The sequence below is a fragment of the Microtus oregoni genome, unplaced genomic scaffold (assembly GCF_018167655.1).
Source record: "Microtus oregoni isolate MIOR12 unplaced genomic scaffold, Mior012 000077F_ref0000221, whole genome shotgun sequence".
Taxonomy (NCBI): domain Eukaryota; kingdom Metazoa; phylum Chordata; class Mammalia; order Rodentia; family Cricetidae; genus Microtus; species Microtus oregoni.
In genome coordinates this window covers 1086428-1109685 of record NW_024544029.1, presented here as the reverse complement: position 1 = coordinate 1109685, position 23258 = coordinate 1086428, and the positions used below count along the sequence as shown (strand labels likewise).

Sequence of the window (23258 nt, the reverse complement as noted above, 5' to 3'; positions counted from 1 at the left end):
GAGCATATATGAGACCTAAGAATCTACTAATACTCTGACACATTTCCTCCAACATGACCACACCCCCAGTAGTACCACTCCCTTTGGGGGGCTATTTTCTTTCATACCACCACAGTAAGGTTCACAGTAGTTTAATTTTTGGTATTCCTAAAGTCAGAGTTATTGGCTGCAACAAAGATGCTTCTAGTTCCCAATTTTTGTTTCTATGCTCTGCTTCCCTGTGTCTTTGGAAACCTGAACTTCAAGAACCCCATACTGAATATATTATTCTTAAGGAGACCTAGGTCTGTTCCGTCCCATCTTGGCTGGTCCTGTAGTAAGTGATGGTTCTCCTCCAGTTGTCTCCACTGAACATCAGAACACAGATCTGATACACCCGCTTATTGGATTTTCTACTCCTGATGTGGCATTTTATTATACCCTTATGATAAAGGGCATAGCTTGTTATTTTATATTAAATAAAGATTATTCACCATATTGATGTACTCTCTTTCCCTTTTTTTATTTTAATCTGTAGATACCAAGTCCCCGGTCCTAGGGTATAACTAGTACACTTTCATATCCTTGAGTATATGATCCACACCTTGGTAGCTATTTCACAAATAAAGGTGTAAATAAGTTATCAGTTAAGTAAAGGAAAATGGTATACTAACTTCCTTGGATTATTTTTCATGTTAGTGAAAGGGGCCTTCGGGATCCCCTGTCTGGTCCTATACTACTGTATGGCAGGTTAGACAGTAAGACACAGAGTTGTGTCTCACTGTAGAACCCTGTTACAACCTAGAACTCATCCCCAGGCTGTTGTTTTATTTTCCCTCCTTCATTTTGTTCTAGCATCATGTTGCCTGCTTCAGAATTTAGTCTCCCACTGTCCTTCATCAGCTCTCTGCTTTTGTTATGTTCACACCTCCAACTGAATGCTAATCCTATTGGCTTTATCATTGAGGGTTTGGGGGTTTCCTCTCCCAGGGAAGAGAAGCATCCAGATGGTGGTGCTTTCCAAGGGCAGAAGTGTCTGAGCTTTAGTCTGATGCAACTGGATGCATCTAAAACCTAGAACTGTGATTGGTTTTGGCCCAGTGGCTGTGTGCTGAGCCTCATATAGGTGGAGTAAAGAAATTCCAACTTTGCTAAAAAAAAAAAAAAAAAAAAAAAAAAATTAGTGAGCAGAACATTTACCAATTCTTGTTATTTTACTTGAGAAGGTTTCTCCGGAGCTTTCTCCCCCGTTTGTTAGTTTCTTTCTGCATTGGTCTTACTAGAAGTGGCAAAAGCCATTTACTATCTTCAAAAGGAATCGCATGTGCACTCTTTCCTGAACTATTTTAATGTTTCATTGACTTTTTAGCCACTGAAAAAAATCACCCCCATGAAGAGTATTGCTTTGTTTTTAATTAAGCATCCAACTGTTCCATGAGATGTTTGACTTGGATTTACTAGGGTGATTATTTCGTGCATAACTCAATATAGTGTGTTAGAAATATATGTGCCAAGATTTACCAGCTCCATTGCTGCTGTTCTGTATTTATTACCCATGGTAAACCTCGGCAAACATGTGTCTAGTGATATGATTAATATGAAAAGATGCCTTATACGAAAAGTAAATCTTTCATAATGATTTAGCACATAGTACTAAAAATTCTGACGGTCTCCCCTAAGGACTGCTTCCTTTAATGAAATTAAAATGTTTACAACTGGAAAGGAGTTGATACCAAATAGCAAACTTGAAAAAAAAATACATGCTGAGATATCAAAGAGTAGATCATATGTTTTAATGATAAATGGCTTCCTTATTCCTATGTGTAAAATGGTGAATTTCTTAGCCACAGATCAAAACATGAGATGAAATTGTAGTTATTTTTAGTGAATGGGTAAATAAACATCAATTTCAGTTGCGTTAGATTTAATAGACATAGTTTGAAACTGAAGAAAGGAAGCGAGAGGCATATGGGTGTCAGTTTACTTCAAAAATAACTTCAAGTGGACTAGGGTTGATTGACTTTAAATTAAATATTCTTATATTAATATTTGTTAGCAATTATAGATCTAATACTAAGTAAATAATAAAAATCTTTTTTAGTCAGTAATATTACTCTGGTAGAAGTATGTATAGCATACATTGTTATGTGATAAGATTGAATTTCCACATTTTCATCACAAATAGCACACATTTAATTTTATAATCTAATACCTTTATAAAGTGTACTTCACAGAAGGTTGTTCCAATTTGTGTCACTTTTCATGGGGAGATTAAAAAATATTTAAAAGCAAGATAAAATCCTCAGAACATCTCTAATACAGTATACTTTTCCTTACCAAGATGACACATGGTAAAATTGTTTTACTCCCAAATTCCATAAAAATATTAAAAAACAGGGGCAGTGTTGTACAGTGATCAACTGACTGACTGCCTTACCCATAGGAAGACCTGGGTTTTCCCTGTCCTTCCCCAGCACTGGAAGAGCAACAACAAAAATACACTCATCAAATGCTCCCAACTATAACATTTGCATGAGTTAACTCAGCTGCTTAAACATACCTACTTTTGTATGTAGTGATCCCTAAAAACCTTTAAAGTTAGGTGCTAGGTTCTAAGGGCTTGTTGTATAGAACTGTGCTCTTCCTTGCAGTGTTAATCCAGGAGTCAAGATCATGAAAGTTGAATCCAAAGAGGCACCAGCTAAAGTCCCAGCTCTTCTGTTTACCCGCTATGTGACTTTTGTCATGCTACTTCATTTTCTCATGCCTTCGTTGCACACCAATAATATCTCCCACCTTATTCTAGAGATAAATGAAATGAGCAAGGCAGCATAAGATTTAAGATTTGACAAATACTAGTTTGTTGTTATTTTATTTTTTTAAAGAGGTAAGAGATGATTTATTCTGGAAGGAAGCATGAGTGACCAGGGCCTGGGATACCCAAAATTCCATCTTCTACCATGAAATAGGTTCATGAAGCTTTTGTCATAACAGAACAAGGCCAGTAATACATCAAGACATGTTCCAATACATTGGTGGTTTTTTTTATAGGATTATATCAGAAAATTTAGTTTAAAACTCATATTTATAAAACCTTTGCAGTTTTGGAGCACTCTTGAGTTACCTGGATGCTCTGGAATGTTGTCAAAAAAAGTTAAAGGTCACAATGATTGGTTCTTGTTTTCTTTAGTAGTTCATAAATGAGCTTTGATAAAGTTTTGCCACTGTTTAATAGTTTAAAATAGTTAACTCAGGAATTTTCAGCCTTTAAAAAATTTAAATATTGATCTATTTAAGCTCAAATGGAAATCTTTAAAACTTAATCTTTATGAAAATGTAAGTACTGTTCTGTCTCTTTAAAGCAGTTAAATTAGTTCTAGTGTTGTCTGTAATCGCAGTACTTGAGTGGCTGAGGCAGGGTGTTGGCATAAGTGAGAGGCCACCATGAGCTCCTTCACAGGTACCAGTCGACCCAGGGCTACCCAACAAAACGGCTCCAAAATACCCCCCAAAGTGGTTCTCAGTGTCCAAGGTCAAAGTCATCCTCCTGAGTCCTTCAGGTTAATTGGAAAAATCCTGCTCCGTCTTTCCGGGTATAGGTCGTGTATAATAGATAACAAGTATGATGGGACATTTTTCATCCTCTTACTGTAAGGCCTGCCTAATTGGCACTGGAAATGAGAACACGCCAGGAAGCTAATGCAGGGGGAAAGCCATATCCTGGCTGTTTAAGGGCAGGTTTCCAAGAAAATAGGCCAAGTGGAGCTCTTCGAGAATTTCAAAAAGATTTTCACTTTTACTCATAAAACATTTACTTTTAAAAATGTTTTTATTTAGTCTTTGAGAATTTCACACAATATATATTTGATCACAGTTTTCCTTCCCTGCAACTCTTCTCAGATCCACCCAGTTTCAGGTTCTTTCTTTCTCTTAACCACAATCCCTGCCCTACAAAAATGGAATCTTGTTTGCATTGGTCAACTACTCCTGGGAATGGGGCCTGTTCTGGAGTGTGGTTGATATACATGTGAGACTCGGTAAAAGAAAACTTACCCTCCCCACAGCTGTGAATTCCAAATAGGCTCTTGGCTGGAGTGGTATTCTGCCACCTCCCCATCTCATGCTGGGATTTGGTCTGGCTTCAACTTGTACATGTCCTGTGCCTGCTGTCACTGTCCCTGTGAGTTCGAATGTGCATTTGCCCTGGTATGTCTAGAAAATACTGTTTCCTTGGAGTTGGCCTCTTCCTGAGGCAAGAGTTTCTTCATGGCTCTTGGCAGGTGGGAGATGGCTGAGGGAGTGTTTCCATGGAGATGGAAGTTCTAGAGGAAACAAAGGCACAGAGGATACACCCTTAACGTTTGCTTGTTGAGTGGAAGGAAATGAGAAAATGGAACTGTGATGTGTAGAGATCTCCTGAAATGTGTGAACAGTGGGAATAGTTGGTGACTTTAGGAGTCCACTGCCCTGCGTTTCTCCAGCAATCAAAATCAATGTAACCAGAAGGAAAGATCCCATTGCAGATAATGAATGATTACAAAAGCCTCAGGCTAGCTGGACCGGTCAAACAGAGCCTAGATGATCGGATGCTGAGAACACTTAGGATCTCTCCGTGGAGACTGAATGGAACTTGTTTATCGGGAGTTCCTGGGATTCCTAATGTCACATTCTTTCACAGAACTTATTGCTTCGGAGCTCACTTCTACGCACAGCACCCAGAAGCCTCAGTGGGTGGGTGGCTGTCATTTCAATGTACAGCCCCTTCCGCTACTAACTGGAGATTGCGACAAATCACTTAACGCCTGTGTGTCTTGATTTCCTTGTTTTAAAAATAATAGTAATAATAATCTCCTTTTTTAATTGAGAAGTTAAGGACTTAATGCATGTAACAGCTACAGCAATGGTTCAGTAAGTGTTTGCTGTTATTATGGCCTTCCTCTAACCCCTATAATAGCAAGCTCTCCAAAGTAGTTATTATCCACAGATGGGGAAGCTGAGTTTCAAACAGACTAGAACTTTGCTTTGGTCTCTGTATCAAAGAGTATGGCAGTAGTGCCCAAGGGGCTCCTGCTGCTCCGTAAGATGGCAGACCGCCTTTGCAGTAGCTGCAGACAGTATGGAACGTGTGCTCTGGTTTCTCTCTATTTAACAGCCTTTAAGCTCCTGCACACACCCAGCATGACGGGAAGTTTGTAAAGACACAGGAAGTAAATACAGTTTCTTTGTTTGAAGCTTTATACTCCGACTGTCTGACTGCACAGGGGAGCATTTTACCCAAACAACGGGGAGAGAATAGGTGGCTCCGAAATAATGCTAACACTTTTGAAGTGACTGTTAGCAGCTGATTTTGTCTGGCATGCTAACTCCGGAGGAAATGGCTGCTCTCGAAGAGCTCAGGGCTGCAGTCCCAGCAGTCAGCCTTTGCAGGGAACTTCAGGACTAGCTCCTGCTGCTGGCCCTAGGAAGCAAGCCCATAGCTGACGCAATGTGAAGAGGGTCAGCTGCCAAGTGGTTTCCAGGGCTCGTTTTCTCAGTGTCTGCCTCTGAACAGAAGGCTGAGTAAGAATGAAGTCTGGCAATCAAAACCAGAAGAAAGTGAAGGAACCCTGGGGACTTGGTCTCCTGGGAAAGAAAGTTCTCTTTGCTTGGTAACCTTTATGCAAAATTCTTTCACTTAAGGAAGTTTTTTCTTCAGATTTTAAAAGGCTCAACCCCAAACTTAAAACAACTAGATTTCCTCCTCTTCATGATCAGTCACCTATGTTTTTACAACTTGTTACTTTTAAAAACCTTTAAGTCAATGAAAGTAATGAAAGTAAGTCAATGAAAGTCAAACCATTGATTATAACTGGGATTTTGGCTTGAAGATCAATTATTGTCAAAACAATAACTATGCTAGTGTGAAATCAATAACAATTACTAATTATTATTATTTATAGTTTTGACCATCAATAGTAAAAATAGGTAAGTTAAAAACCAGATGCCTGTGTCCAAACTTTAGTGGGCAAAAATCAAGAGTACAGAGTCTATTATAAGATGCTAAAGCCTGCACTCAGTACAGCCTAGAACTTAGTTACACCGGGTGAGAAGCAGATCTCCATTACACACAGAACTGTTCACACTACACAGAGAGAGCGAGCACAACTGCCTTACTAACAGAATAAACCAGCTAATGTATCAGCTGATGTTAGCTTATACAGGATCATAAAGGGGAAGATTGTTAGATTTTATGTGTAATGAATATTCTTAGACTATAATCATATCTTTAGGAGATTTATTTTCCTGTAAGGTGAATCGGGGGGAGATATGGCCCTCAGTGTCTTGCACTTACTCTGGTCGTTTGTCTTAGACTACCCCATTCCTTTGAATGACTCTCTTATGAATCATGTATAACTTCTTAATAAATGTTACTTAAAGGTTCTTACTTCTTGGCCCTTTTGCAACATTTTATGTTATACAACTATCTTATGTGGTAGATCTTTCTATCCATTCCTACTTTTAGAAACAAAAGCTAAAAAGTCAGTGAATTGCTCAAGGTCACCTGGCCATGAAGCTGAAGAACAGGGATTCAGTGCAGGTCTGCAGAAACCCAAAGCCGTCCCTTGCCATGGAGGAGCGTGCACATGACCATTCATTTTTGCATGTTTGTGGCATATAATGGGGTAAATTGATACATGCACATTACATGTAATGCTCGCATCAGGACCGTAGTCACCTATCAGTGCTCTGAACACTGGCATTAAGGTCCTCCCATCTAGCTGTATTTTAGCACATGTGATCTGACTCCCCTATCTTTCCTTGCCTTTGGCATCTACTCTACCTCCATGAAGTCAACCTGTGGAGCATTCACGTGTGACGCGAACATGTGACATTTGTGTCCTCTTCCTTCTGTGGTCTGTCTGATTGCCTTTTGTCCTCCTCTCATATCACAAATGTGAAAATTGTTCAAGATTACATACTTGATCTTTCCACTTATTTCCAAACACTATCGACTTCATGGAACTGAACTACTGCCAAGTCCTGAAAGGGCACCATCCTATGTCATGGTTTCTCCAGAGTTTGTCTTCATGTCCCAGGGCAGTGATGTTATCGCCACTTGCTCAGCTTGCTCTGCACCATGCTCTCTTACTTGTCCCTTTTCCTTCTGTTTTTGTTGGTGGCAATGTAATTTTTGTTTGGAAGGGGGCTCCTTTGGTTGTTGTTTTTTATACAGATAAGACTGTGTAGTGCAAGCCAGCAGGTGGATAATTCAATCTCAGTCTCTCAAGAGCTGAGGCATGTGCAGCCAAACCAGATCGCTTTCCTTCCTCTACATGGCATGGTCTAAGCTCGGCAGACCAGCCATCTCCCTTGGTTCCCTTCACTCCTCTTAAAGCAACAGCAATCGATGCACAGAGTTGCAGTAGGATTTTAACCATAGTGTTGCAGATAATGGGAGATTAAAGAAGAACAAAGTGGGTAAGGGGGGAATAAAAAATGAGACAGAAGCCAGACTTTTGGACATGTTTTGGTAATTTCTTTTCACAGAGTGAGAAGCAGCTTTCTCTGTTAAGCTCTAATACTGCAGCCAAACTTCATTCGTGGTCTGACCTGGCATCTCGGCCTGGCAGCGTGTTCGGCAGGTCATACGCCGCCCTAATATCTGCATCACAATATGCTTTGTTATTAACTTTTTCCTGAGCTTCAAAATATATTGCTTCTTCCCTCAAAGACCTGTCTGTGAGCAGGATCAGTTCCTTCTAGGTGGCCATTCTGCTACAGTGCAACCCTCCTTTCTTTCTAAAGTAATCCTTTGATTTCTGAAAATTTCTGCCATTTTTGTGTCTCTTAATCTAAACTTTTAAATTTTCTCTATCTTTTTGTCCTTTCTGTCATTTATTGTCTATCAATCAGTCAGCTGTCTAATACCCACCCACCCAGTGTCTCTTTTCTTTACACTGTCTCTACAGCTGAGAGCAGAAGGATGACCTCCTTCCAAAGTCCACTTTCCTAAGACAAGCCCCTCTCTCTGTTATGACACCTGCCAGTATCCCTTGAAAGTTTCCTGATGCATCTTGTACATCAATGAAAAGTTGGCATACTCCAAGGATGGTTTAATTAGTTTGAATTCATTAACTCATTTTAACCACATCAGCCACCTTCTTAAAAGTGTCTAATTATTTTCAGGATCATTAATAATAATAATAATAATAACGAAACTGTGCTTAGTAGCAGGATGAAATGACAAGCCAAGGTCACACAGCAGGCATGTGATAGACTAGTATGTTTGTAACTGGCCTTGGTCATGACCTTTTATCTCTTCTGCTGTGTCCAGATTCCACATAGTCTTCTGTGAACCTCTCCTTCATCTGTACTTGAAGGAGTCTTACTTTCCTCTTGATACATACATCCTCCCATTGCTGCTGCCCTTGGATTATGTTGTTTATTTCTTAATAATAAAGTAGAATGCAATGTCTTAAATCCATGGAGTCTGATACAATGCCTGAAGAGAATCAGTCTATCGCCCATACAATAATTTTTATGGCTAAAAAATGAAGATAGGAATCTATTTTGGTAATGTCATGAATGTCACAAGCAGGCTATTTTTTAGACTTTCTTTTGGAAAAGGTGATTACTTCTGACATTCAGCAGGACACGGCAAACCTGGACCACATTAGGAAATGTAAGTGTGGCACTCAGAGGAACCTCAAAGTGTAGCATGCCATTGCTTCCAGTGATGTTGGCTCAAACAAGAAGAAACCTCTGATAGGAAGAAGCGGGTGTCCTTAGCTGTCAGGAGAGGGGAATCCATTAAACATGCAGTTAATGGCCCACAAAAATAGCTATCATGGGGGATCTGAAAAATTCGCCTTCATGTATGTCTGCAAAAAGGAGAAATCCATACTTAAGGCATGTATTGCAGAGAGTAGATTATGAGCTCTTACCTAGGAGTCAGGCAGACCTGGATTTGACTAAAGAAGGAAGTGTAAATAGAGTTGGAGTGTTTTCTTGGATGGGAGGGTCTACTCGAGAAGTGAGACTGAGACCAGAGTCGACACTTGAGTAGCAAACGTGAGAGATTCTGGTAGGGAAAGGTGTCCTGCTGGGTGGGAGCAACTGGATGTTTCCTAGGATCCGAACAGACCATGCAGGTTTGCTGCTAGGAAAATTTAATTTGGGCATTTGAGGAAGGAAATTTTGTTTTCTTTTGTTGGTCCAATTAAAATCAAGCACACTTTGTAAATTGAACCTTAGAGGATATACTATCCACATCTAGCTTCATATCAGTGCCCTTTTCTGTTTAGAGAAATTAAAAGGGCACGCTACCACCTTTCTGTTAGGATGTTTGCCGTCAGAGAATATTTCTGTGCTCAGAAGTTTTATCTGTTTTAAAACTTAGTTCACTAAGAGGCATGAAAATAAACTTGAATATAAGATGGGCGCCCAGAGTTTCTGAAGTGTAGGCAGCAGCAACCTCACCAGGTGGGCGCCAGGATGGTCCTGTTGGCTCTCGGCTCTTGGCTCTTCTAAGCCTGGGCCTTGTGATACTGGGCCAGTGGCTCCACATTCCTTATGTCTGCTTCCTCCTCTGTGCAGAGGAGTTTATGTAGATGTATTAAATGAACTAATTCACAGGAAACATATAGCACAGTGACTGACTTAAGCCAAACACTAAATATATTTGCAGTAGTGTCACTAAGTCAGCTGAAAAAAGTTACCAAGTTAATTTTATGTTCTCAAGGATCAGCAGCAAATGAGGAGCCGGGGTATGACAGGCACAGTTTCTGTCTGGGGTGGACTGGGTAGTGATGAGAGTTATACAACACTGTGAATTTATATAGCACTGATGAACCGGAGACTAGAAACATTGTTAAATGGCAGCCTTTCTCTCTCACACGCACACGTATATACTCATGCACACACACACACACACACACACACACACACACACACACGCACACACACACACCAGCAATAAAACGACAATATGTAACTGATGGCTTTACTCAGCTTCATACCTGCGTCACAGTCTTTCCCTTAGCTTTGCCCGATGTCACATAACACACATACACATACCATCAGGACTAGGCTGTCAGCTATGTTCTTTGCCATTCCTGGTGTCGTGTGGCATAAAAGGAACGATCTCCAGGGAAGCATACCCTCCAGATAGCATCTGAGGGGCAGGCGACTAATTTTTGGCAGTCTGAAGAACCTCTTGGACACAACAACAAGGCAGAAACATTTTATGCTACAGACATTCAAAGTCTCAGTGTATAAAGTATGGAGTAGCAGGTTTTCCTGCTTCTTAGTATAACTGGAGACTGCACTTACGTTTTCCAGTCACCCAGACCCAAATAATCAGACAGAAACTACATTAATTACAACACTGTTTGGCCAATGATTCCTAACTAGCTCTTATATCTTGAATTAACCCATTCTTCTTTTTTTTCTTTATTTTTTGTTTATTTTTCTTAGTTGTTGAAAAAAAAATTTCTGCCTCCTCCCCATTTCCCATTTCCCTCCCCCTCCTCCCACACATTGCCCCCTCCCCCCTCCCCATCTCCCCCTCCCCCCACACTCCATTCCCTCTCCCTCTCGAGAATGAAGAGCTGTCCAGATTCCCTGCCCTGCGGGAAGTCCAAGGTCCTTCCACTTCTATCCAGGTCCAGGAGGGTGAGCATCCAAACAGGCTAGGCTCCTATAAAGCCAGTTCATGTATTAGGATCAAAACCTAGTGCCATTGTCCTTGGCTTCTCATCAGCCTTCATTGTCCGCCATGTTCAGACAGTTCGGTTTCATCCCATGCTTATTCGGTCCCGCTGGCCTTGGTGTCACAGTGGGTGGGTGCACCCCTCGTGGTCCTGACTTCCTTGCTCATGTTCTCCCTCCTTCTTGTATCACCACGAGGCTGTGGCTTACCAGTAAGGTTCTAGTGTCCTTCTCCTTTGGCAGCTACAAGATGTCTCTTTGACTCCTCCTACTCTCTCTATAAATCTCTTTCAGCCTTGCTATATTCTGCCCTGCTGTAGGTCAAAGCAGCTTTATTCACTAATGAATAAAAGCAACACATATACAAAAGACATCCCACATCATCCCAGGGGATGGTAGCTAGGAGGATGTTCCAGAGCCAGAGTTCATCCTTCACTGCCAGATGTGCCACATGTGTTACATTCAATTCCATTGAGGTCAAGAGCTCTGATACTAAGTTCAAAGTTTAATCCAACTCATAGCATCACAAAAGCGTAGTTGTATTTCTAATGCAAAGTTTGACTGAGTTTAAAGTGAATTTTGGAAAAATCTAGGTATTTAAATTTTTTAAATTATTTACTAAATTGGAATTATTGAGGAATAAAATCTGTGCTTTCTCTGCTCCAGTTGAAAGTGAATTTTTCTACATGGCTCCTGGAACTCTTTGTGACTCTGTGATGCCATAAATCATAACAACCCAAGTCATTAGACATAGAAACAAAAGACATAGCCTTTTTTTGTTGCTGATGTCTGAGATCCTAGCCTTGGCAGGATGATCATGATTGTTTAGAACACTTTGGGTTACATAGAGAGTTTGAGGCCAGTCTGAGATACATAGGGAACAGCTTACAAACAAACAAAAAGGAGGTACACCATTTCAAAATATTTTACCATTAGTTAATGGTGGAAATACATATAAAGCACAAAATCGTATCAACAATTATGTAATGTAACAATACTGTTAATGAATTGTGGTGATTATACAATATGAGTTATTTTAAGGTGCTATTGTTCATCATCAGTAGTGCTAATAATTATTTTAGCCTCATTGCATTCCAGTTAGAGCTAATTAAGACTATAAGTTCATGTTTGCCATATAAATCTCTTGGCGTGTATTTTGTATATTTAATTGACATTGCATGTGACCTTACTGGGCTTTTTGTGTGTCAGCTTTGCATGCATCCCTCTCCTAGGCACTGAAAACACAGCACAGGAAAAACTGAGCTCTCTCTTCCTCACACTATAGCCTTCATATCTTAGGAATTCGCATGCTAGCATGTTTTAGAGTCAGATAAGGAAAAATGGGCCTCGGCAGTGTATCTACTGTTGTACGAAGTATGGCGGCCATTTGGAACATTTTTCTTTTTCTCACTCTGGAAGGGAAGAAGTGCCCTTAGGATGCTTTCAAAGGGAGTTAGTAGTACCGATTATTATGTTAATCATTTGGTAAATTCAGAATAATTATTTTAAGTATATTCACAGAAGTTGGAGAAATTTAAAAATTAGACATGTTATTAGATACTCCTATTCAGAACACAGTCCAGGAAAGTAGCAATTCACTTCAAGTCAGCACTTGAGAAACTCTTGCTTTAAATATGCTTCTACATATGACATAACTAATAAATGCATCACATGCGTGACGTGCGTGGCAGTCATATGTACACTCACTCCTCAAAGGCCACTGTTTCTGCCCACACTTAGTCACAATGCCTGGAAAAGTTTACATTGGTCCCATGACAGTTGTGACAGAGCAGCTACATGTGTCGTATGTCACTAATTACACGGCAGCAGGGAATTCATGGGTCCATTTTCAGAAAACAGAAAGAAGCACTGCTGAGCAGCTGATATGTAATCCTGCCGGCTCTTTCCTGTGTACTGTGCACCGTGCAATGTACACACCCACAGAATAGACCATGCAGATGGGATGCCACCTTCATCTTCTTGTAATATGCATGCAAGCAGTCATATAGTCTACAGATTAAACAAACATGCATCTGTTTTTAGCTCAGCTCTGAAAGCTGCATCATATTCTCTCTGTGCATATGGATGGATAATAATTTGCCATGCTCTTGCCGCATGAATAGACATTTACATTGTGTTCAGACTTTTACTCTTTCGAACTGGTGTAATGAATGTCACCATACATGTGACTTCGCAAATGTGAAGACATCGCAATAAACCTCTTTTCTCAAAATGAACTGTACAGTCAAAGTATGTAAAACTGGATACTGCCAAGTCCCCACCAAAAGTCTTTTCCCAAATATGTTTTTACCAACTGTATATAAAAATGGCAGAAATTCTCAGCTTTGACAATGTTTTTTAATGAGGAAAATTTAATGAAAACAATTAAAACTATACTTGGTCTCAGGACTCTTTAGTCAGACAAGTCGAGAAAGCCCTCTAACTGGATTAAACACTGCAGTCGTGGCTGTTAGAAGGCCAAGTGTGCACACAACACCAAGAATACTGATCATGGACAGGCATAGAGACTGTTCACCCTACACAGGACACTTACCAGAGAACTGTTATATTCTAGCTGCCCCATTAATATGACACACTATGCCATCTTCCCTCACCCAGAAGGCTGGCAACTAAAGCAACAGCAATTGTCCATGAGATTTATAGTCCTTTGCTCTCAGGAAAGCAGAGTGGAAAATAAACCTTAAAAAAGTCACCCCTGGAGAGCATTAGCAGAGGACACACGGATAGATTAATTCTAAGAAGAAAATCTATTTGCTTTAAAGGGAACTAGAAAACATGAATCAAATGTATTATTCCTCCTAATTTTTCCCAGAGAAACAACTATATAAGCAAGGGCCGGCTATGTCAGTTCACTTCGCCTAGGAAACCAAAAGAGTTGGCGCTAAATCACAATGGGCTTGTTGGTGGCAAAGCTGTCCTGTAATTAAAGGTATCTGAGTCATGGTTGTTTTGTCAACAATTCTTAGGAAATCATCACCGATTTTATGGCACGTTCTTTCCACGCTGCTCTGTCATGCAACATTTGTCCTGTGGGAAGTTCTATAGGACAAGCTATATGAGTAGGTACTAGATTTACGGTGCTGGAAAAAATGGAATTTGCTTTTCTCTCATGGAGAGTAAGCTGTCAGAAGAGAGATGAGAGCCACACTTTCAAGTCTAATTGTTTAGCTGCCTCTGCAACCAGAGCTGAATGTGCTACTGAAGTTTATCACAGGGATCGTGACTTCCATAGTCTGTTGGGAAAGGCATCCTTAAAGGAGTGACATTTGAGCCAAGGTGGCTATAATGAGTGCCTTTTACTTTTGAACATATGAAGCATTTTGAATCATATTTTGGCATCGTCTGTCTCTAGAGTTCAGCTTCTCTATCAGATGAAGGTTGTATAGATTCAGGAAACAACATTCTAAGTCTTGGGTGTTTTCATTACTGGTTACATTTGGTAAATGCCTAATACATAGTTAAGTTTGTTTACATATTGCATACTAGGTCATCAATGGCTAAAATGAGTCTCTCGGTTATTCTAAATACCCAAGCCTTGGAGTGGTCCAGATGAGAAGCTTTCCTAGTCTCCTGTCATCTACATCTTGGGCTTTGTCGAAACAATATGAATATAAATAATACATAATGTAAAATATTATTATAAGTGCTAAAATAACCTAATGTGGTATAGTGGAAACATCGGTAATTAGGAAAATATTTCCTGAATTAAAAAGGGTTATATGTTGCATTGTATCCTACCATGCTATAAGCACCTCCCTCCATATTCTTTGTTTATTCCTTTCTTTGACTGTAGATTTCTACATCTGGCTAACCCAGCCCAGATGCTGATTGTTCAGCTCTTTGGCCTCTCCTCCTCCATTCCTCCTCAGGTGCACACTCCTATGACTGGAATCTCACCTTGTCTTGAGTTACAAATATGTCGCTCTCTTGAACGCCCTTCACTGTCTGCTCTTTCCTTACCCCTTCCATCTCATCTACTTCAGTGTCTTCACTCCATTGTTCATCTTTATTGTAAATTTCAATCCTTTTACTTAAAGAATAGGGAACCCTTTAATCCTTCAGTATTCCCTAACTTGATTCCATGGTTCTTCATAACCCCACCTTGGCTGGTTCATCAGCATAAGCATCCCTTTGGGCTACATTGTACTTTCTCACTCTCCATCCATTGTATTTCCCAGAAAAGCATAGTCCTTTACAGATACAGACCTTGGTCTCCACCTTTCAGCTCCTGAATAACTAACTGGAAAATATACATCTCTACCTGGCTACATTTTAAGTCTGTGAAAATAGGTTTCAAAAGGCAACGGAGAACTGCCATTCCCAAAGCTCTCTATACCCTCTTCACACACATTTTCACATCCTTAGACTTCAAACAGGTGCCTCTGCCTAATCCAGTCCCTACCTTTACCTGTCCCTCTTTGGAACCTAGCAAAAGATGGGGAGTTTGCCCAGAAAACATTTGAGGGAACAAAAAAACGAAGGATCTGGTTGCTGCTAACTTTTTCTGCAACCTACTAAAAATGGCCTACTGGGCTATTGTGTTTATTTAACACAAGTCCAAACTTCTGTTAAATTAAATTTAAAATACTTCTGATTGCCAAGAGTGTGCTTTCCATGCCCTGGTCTGCCTCCCCCACATTCCCTTTGGTCCCTGCCTAAGACTATCCAGTGTTTCTCCAGGATCTCCACATTCAGGGTAAGATCTTTCTTTTTTATTTTCTGATCAATTTGTGTTTATTTGTTAGTGATTAGAATATAATGAAACTACTCTAAATTAAAATTATAAATGGATATAAGGAAGAGGAAACATTTGATAAAAGTCTATTGGCCAAATACTAAAACAAATATTCTTACTCAGAGTAAAACAGTTTGGAAAACAGGTAAAATTAACCAAGATGTCATTGTAAGATACAGGGAACAAGCAAAGATGGTGACATGTGTAAATGGACGTTTCTTTCTCACCTGCCACTTCCAAGTAACCAACAAAGGCTAAATATGAATTATAAATACTTGGCCAAAAGCTCAGGCTTATTACTAGCTAACTCTTACATTTGAATTAACCGTTTCTATTAATCTACATATGCCACCATGTGGCTTGTGGCTTTACCTGTCTTCTAGTATGTCTTGCTTCCTAGGCCACTGGCTGGCGTCTCCTCTGACTCTACCCTTCTTCCTCCAAGAATTCTCTCTGTATCAGCTGCCTCACCCAGTCCCTTCCTGCCCAGCTCTCTGTCAATCCGCTTTTTATTAACAATGAAAACAATACACATTTGAGTGTAAAAAGATTACTACACAGACATGACAAGATACTTTATACAAACTGGAGTAACGAACAAGTGACCACTTATATAATATATGAAAAATGTATTGCAAATAAAGGTCAACATGGGTAAAACGAGCCATTTAGCTAAAACGAGCCATTTAGCAACTCTTAGGCATGAGAGTTTATGTGCTGTGAGTTGCCCTTCAGTGAGTCACTTCCTCATTTGGGGTGCTGATTATCTGTGTGCAAACAACAGTGGAGCCACATTTTCATTCATGTTTTTATTTATTTTGACTTTTTAGACTGAGAACAAATTTCTGATTCTGCCGCCTCAGTTGCTTAGTTAGTGCTTGGACCACAGGCATGCACCACTGCCCCTAGCTCAGATATCCGTAAGAGTGTATTGCAATGAGATCCTTCGCAACTGTAGTACCTCTGAGCACAGCTCATTATAAACCTTCATTCAACTAATCTGCCTCCAGTCACAAAATAGGAAGTGCAGAATGGAAACCCAAATTGCCTTTCTGTTTTAAATTCAGTTTCTGAAGAATGAAGAGTGCTGATATTTTTCCTGTAATTATGTACATGTAAGTAGCTGCCCATTAGTGACACAGTGGCGAGTCCAAGCTGATGGTTTAAATATAGGTTTCAGTCTACGACTCTAACAAGTAGTATTTGTTTATAGAGAAATCTGTAGTTAGCTACACGTAGAAATTACCTAAAATAGAGATCAAGTTGCTCACATAATTGCCTAAAGCATTAGGAAGTTGAAATATAATTGCTCTCTGCAAATATTTATACCTTAAAAGTATTCGATTCAAAATGATGTTGCCATGTAATTGTTTTATTGTAATAATCATTTTGCAGTAATATCCTCTTCGATACTGACAATAGAATTACTGCAATAGTTTAAAGTTCAAACTGAGCTCTGTCTACTTTTCAGGGCATTTGAAATATACACGTTTGTTATATGAAGGGAACCGAAACATGTAAGGCATCTGGACTCTTCCTTACAGTGATTTCTGGGATTTAAAACCCAAGTCTTCTGGATTTGTTTTCTTTGTTAGCATATGAATAGGTTCAGACAACAATTTATATCTTATAAATGTGTAATAGTTTTTAGACAACAAAGCCTGCTTAAGGAGGTAAATTGCTATTGTTTCAAAATGAATTGTTTTGAAGAAACATGGAGTTGGGTGTGAGTAAGGAGGATCTAGAAGAAATTAGGAAAGAGGGAAAAATATGATCAAACATATTGTATGAAAAATTAATATAAATATAAATTTTGTTTCATGTGGTTTATGGAAAAATAAATGTCAGACAAAATTGTCCACACATTGGTATTACTATGGTATGAGTAACTTGGCACTAGATTTTAAAACTCTTTCATAGATTTCAATACATATAATAGTTATATGTTATTACCACACATCTAAAAGCTCAGTGTGGATGTTTTATGAATGTTGGAAATCTGTAGCTATTAGCCATACCTTCCAATTGAAGGAAGCATTTTTGTGGAACTTCAGAATTTAGAGGCCCAGGTCCATGTTATATTGAAAGATAAAGATGGACGCCTGAGCCTCATGACTAACATCTGTCTTAATTCTCTGTCCTTAGAATGTTTTGATTTATCTCCATGCTGTTCTTCCTAGACCTTCCAGGTCTATGAGACAAGGTGATGTGGCTCACTGACTGCCCCTCTCCCTCGACGTCATCTAGACAGGCACCTCTTCCCTACTGAATCACTGTGCAATTCCACAAAGTTATGTCTTTCCCTGATGAACCTGTAATATAAAGATGATATGCAGTTAGCAAGGCTATGCTAGAGCAGGCTTTTGAGCTAAGACTGACTTAATGTAAAGAGAGGACCGTCTATCTGATCTGAATTCTTGGGAAGCTTCCTCTCTCAACACAGACCATCATAGCATATTTTTACTGTCAGTTCTTCCATCGCTAAGACCTCTCTGAGAACTTAGTTTGGGATCACAAAAGCCTTTTGACTGGCTAATATATATAAATAACTATTAACATTGAATACAAGTTAACAAATTCATAGGGCAACTGGATACTTGGTAGCATTGGACTCTCTTAGGAAGTACTTAGGGTGTACTTAATAGATAGTTGGGGAAAGGCAACTGGGTTTTACACAACTACAAACTGACAGTATCAGGAATAAAAGTCCCACCTTTTGTACCAAATGTGTTTTGGAAAAAAAAAACTGACCCTGTTGATCTAATAGAGTGGGAAACAGCAGTTTACTTATGTTTTGCTAGATGGCATTGAAACTAAACTTGAGTTTGGCAGGCACTCTTGGCCTTCAAGGGGACAGCTGTACATCATTCTCTACTGCAAAAAAATGTTGTTTTGCAAAAGCCAATATTTGCAAAAAATCATATTTGTATGTAAATTATGAGGTTAACATCCTGTGCATCCAGCGAGAATATACAGGGCATGTTCTATCAAAAACATTCTCTTTCACCTGTCTCACGATCTAGAAGGGCAGGTGCTAGGCCAGTGTGATGAGCATTGCACTTGCTTCAGAACTAAGTGTTTTTTCTTCGTGCCACTAGCTTTGGGAGGCCTGCTCAAGGGCAAGTATTTGTTCCTGCACTTGAATAGACAGCCTGATTTTAACAGTAATATCTGAATTTTCCTATAGAAGTAGCGAGGCTAAACTGAAGAGAACATGCAAGCTCCATGCAAGGATTCAAACTTTGTGGGGTTTTAGGTTTGTTTAGTTTTATTTGTTTTGTTTTTGTCTTGCTGAAACTTGGCTACTAGGCTGCCTGTGTGCTTTAATCTCAGATGATGTGTTCTTTAAAAAAAGCACTAGATAGAAAATTCAAAGTTGAAATGACTCTCTGCTCTAGAACTTGTCAAAAGATAGCTCAAAGTCCTGATGTTTTGGAGAGTAAAAATCAAAAAGATTTATCAAAATCTGTCACTGTCACCATAGGCTTCTCTGGGTTCCAAAACTGTGTGAATACGATAATAACAAACAAAAGAATGGCTCAAAGAAATGCCTCTGAGAAAACCAAGCTGTGACTAGTGGAGTGGGCAAACCCTGGGAAGACATTGGCCACTGCCGTGAAACTTTCCTCTTGTACAATGTTCAAGAATACAAAGCAGGAGAAAAAGGTTCTCTTTAAGAAAACCTACACGCACTCTTTCGTTGGATGCTAAACTTTTTCCCATTGTCCTTTTGACTTTGCTGCTAGGAGGCAATCTGTTTGCCCAACCCTAGCACAACTTACTCTTTCCTGGGTTTATTTACCTTACAAACTTAGGATGAGGAGTGGCTTTGTGGCATGGTATTTTCCAACCTGAATAAGGCTCTCAATTTGACCCCCAGCACTGCTAAAAATACTTATTTTCAAATGTATGTTGCTGAGGATGTAACTTGGTGATAGAACACATGCCTGACATGCAGTAGGCCCTGACTTTAGTATCCGTGTGTATGTGTACAAGCATTTATATGTATGCATATATTATATTATCATAATACATATATGTATATATAACATTTGTGTCATATATACTCATGTGTATATGTCACGTGTGTGTGTATGTGCATGTGTGCATGTGCAAATACAATTTGAATCTAATGAAATCAGAGCAAGAGGAAAGGGGAATGGCTGTGGTGTGCTCTTACAGTAGAATGTTCATTTATGCTCATTTCACTGAGGGTAAGTTTTTACACTTTATCTTTACAACCTTATGCCCAGTTGTTCTTGACTTTAAATTTACTTTGAGGATTGACATTGTGCATTATTTTCTGTTACCAATTCTGGAATGTTCTCTCCTGGGATGGTGGGTTTGTTACATACTTAATACATATAGAATCTATACATATTTCAAATTACATATAAAACTACATATGGCATATTTAAAGCTCTAATTTAGGATATTTATAAAAGGAGAGATGTCGCTTTGAAGAAAGCCACTGAAATACTGATTATCTGACAGCTTAGTAAGAAAGGCCTAAGAACAGTCTAAAACTGTAAACTGTGGGCTCAAACAACAACTCAATAGGTATTTACCTACTGTCTATACTTAAGGAATATTTTGTGTTATGGGATATTAAAAGATTGGTGCAGCCCAGCTTTTACTCCAAGTATATAAATCTTAAAGAGGGGGCTGACAGACTCTCAGAACAGACGAGGTTTCATGTCTATCAGACTTGGTTGAGTTGGATGTTTAGGTCAAGAAATTAGGATTCTGTTATGTAAACACACAGACCTATGCTGCTTCTGTTGGAGTTGGTCTGAACTAGCAGGTTGGATTAATAAGCTATGAGAAGAGTAGAACATGAGGGTCGGCTTGTTGGGGTTTCTGACCCACCTGATATCCCACAGCTGGCAAGCCCCAAAGAAAATCACACAGAGTCTATATTAGGTTATTAACTGATTGGATCATTAGCTCAGTCTTCTTATTATCTCTTGTAGCTTATATTAACCCATTATTTTTATCTATATTAGCTACATGGCTCAGTACCTTTTCCAGCAGGGCAGGTTACATCTTCTCAGTGGTCTGGGCAGGAATGGCGGAGGGAGCTTCCTGCTTCCCAAAATACTCCTGTTCTCTTTGTTCCACCTCTACTTCCTGTCTGGTTTACCTGCCTATACTTCCTGCCTGGCCAATCAGCGTTTATTCAAAATAAACAGATTGACAGAATATAGACAATTCTCTTGCACCAGAAGAACTCCTGCCTGGAAGTAAGATAGTGGTGAGGATGGTGTTGGAGTAGTGATGGGGATGATGGACACTTGTACTACCTGGAAGTAAGATAGTGGTGAGGATGGTGTTGGGGTAGTGATGGGGATGATGGACACTTGTACTCCCAGGTTGAGAGAAGGCAGAAGCCTGACCAAACTGTCTCACTGATGATTCTCAGGTGTGCCACATAGTGCTACAGGTCAGTAGGAGTCAGTGCACAGCTCAGCAGAAACCATCTCCTCTGTCTGAGGAAGCGACAGGCCTGACACATCCACTTAGTGACTGGGCTAGACTGAGACCCAAGGGACTGAGGGTCTATCACATGACTCGAAAGGGGCAGTAGAGTCTTTGGAGAGGAAACGGTGTATGCCAAGGACCCGTGGAAAGGACGACATGGCACATCTGATGGATGACAAGGAGACCATTGTGCCTAGACCAGAGAGCCAGGGGAGTCTAGGTATGCTGAGCCATTTGAGGTTAATGGAAACCAGACTAATTTTATCATTAACTTGTAAGTTAGAATCCACCAATCATAGAAAACCTTAACCAGGGCAGGTTGTACATGGCCCAGGGTTTGTTTGGAAATATGTGAGGAGACTCCAAGGGAGAGCTGAGAGAGCGGGAGGAAGAGTTAAGCATCCACTGGAGGAGAGACGGTGGGACTGAAATGACAGAAGTTACTGTGTGATGAGCTCTGGTGCACCACGCACACTATGCCCTGTGCCTCGTGTGCTTGGTACAGGGCACCAAGGGAGAATTGTGTGCTTTGTCAAAATAAGTCCACATTTTTGCATCTCTCAGTCCCATGATATTCAGCAAGGAACACACGGGTGTCATAAGTTGTTGTCTAAGACTGGATCCACTGGACAACTAAAGCCATGACTTTGCTTACATTACCTCTGTGCTTAAGTCTCAGTCAGGTATGGGAAGGTGTCAGCACACTGTGCCACAAGCATAGCAAACCGAGACACTCACTGAACACTTCCAAAGCACTCAGAACCAAAATTCACAAGAAGTTTGTATAATTCTCTCCTTGCCAGTGCTTGACTGAAATTAAATTCTCCTGCTTCAGTTATTGTGGTAGCTCTGTCTCTTTAAGAACTGTCATCTTAACTATTTGAAAAGGGACCCATTAGCAGTCAGCACAAGGCTCAACTGCCATTGCTAACTGATTGTTTTGAATTATTTGCATTTTCCTCTGACTGTTATTGCACACTTTCGTAATATCAAGCAAGAAATAATGAGGAAAAGTGATGACGACTCCATCCATGAGCTTATGTCTGGGAAAAGAGGTAGACTATGAGCCAGACATATAAGTAACATATTTGTAGTGTATTAGATAAAACCTAGGGAAGCGAGCAAGAACATTTTTTTTTTAATTTTTACTGCATTTACTCTATGTGATCTTCTGGATAATATAGTAAAGTTGACAAGAAGCCAGCAAGCAAAGATCTGCACGTGGTGTCAATGTGTTGAGCATTCTGTAATGAATTTCTTTGAAAATTGTATATAGTATTTTATCAAATGAGGAAAGCATACATGAAAAATGGATAGAAGATGAAAAATTTGACATATTTGGTGATTGCACTTTTAAATATCCAAGAATTCAGAGTCCAGAGTGCTAAACGGGAGGCCTGCCCTTTTCCAAAGAGAAAGGAGGAGGCTGGATGGGGTGGGAAAGAGGGGAGGTTTGGGGGGAGGGACTGGGAGGAGAGAAGGGAGGTTAAACTGTGATCAGACTGGGAAAATTAATGAGTTAATAAAAGAATCCAAGGATTGACTGACATCATCAGCACCCGGAAAGGTGGTGAAAGAGCCTGAGTGGTCTCTCCGAAAGGAACAGAAAGGAAACACTCTTAAAACACCAGCACCTGTCAATTCAAATGCAACTGCCTTCTGCTGCCTCACAGGTGCAGATGGTCAAATCTATAATACATTTATATGCAACGTCATCTTACATTGTCACAAAGTGAGATCAGGTGGCTCCTTTGCTTTATTTCTCAAATTCTAGTAAAAGTGCTGCACCGGCGTTTCATGGTTGGTGGCTCAGTGACTAAGAGCCCTTCTTGCTTTCTCAGAGAAGCAGGGTCAATGGCCAGCAACCATACGGAAGCTCACTATTACATGTAACTCTGGCTCCAGGGGATCTGAAGTCCCCTTCTCACCTCCATGGGCACTGCACACACATGGTGTACTGATATATGCACAGAGAAAATTACCCATGCACATAAAATAAATGATAATGTTAATCAATGTTAAAAATGTTTAGTAATGTTCTCATGAGATAAAGAATGATGTAAAAGCTTTTTTAGTTGAAAAAAATATGAAAACACATAATGACTAATTTCAAAATAAGGCAATACTAATAAATTCCCTGGTGATATTAGATAAGCATTCACCCGTTTATAGATTTTTTGTTCTTTTTTTTGTTTTACACATTCATAAAGTTTATGGAATTTATTTTTTTGCCTAGAATTTTTTCAAATTAAAAGGAACAGAAGAACTTGATCTAAAAGCAAACAGCTGGGAGGGCTTGTGGAACATGGGGTGCAGGAGCATGGGCTTGAGGACTGTGGGGTGCAGGAGATTG

The 23258-nt window shown here is 39.8% G+C and overlaps 1 protein-coding gene across 3 annotated transcripts in view; it reads left to right on the top strand.

The window, feature by feature from the left end:
• The window catches only part of Nell2 (neural EGFL like 2), a 319609-nt gene that overhangs the window by 240517 nt on the left and 55834 nt on the right, over positions 1–23258 (top strand). The gene's annotated exons all lie outside the window — the stretch shown is intronic.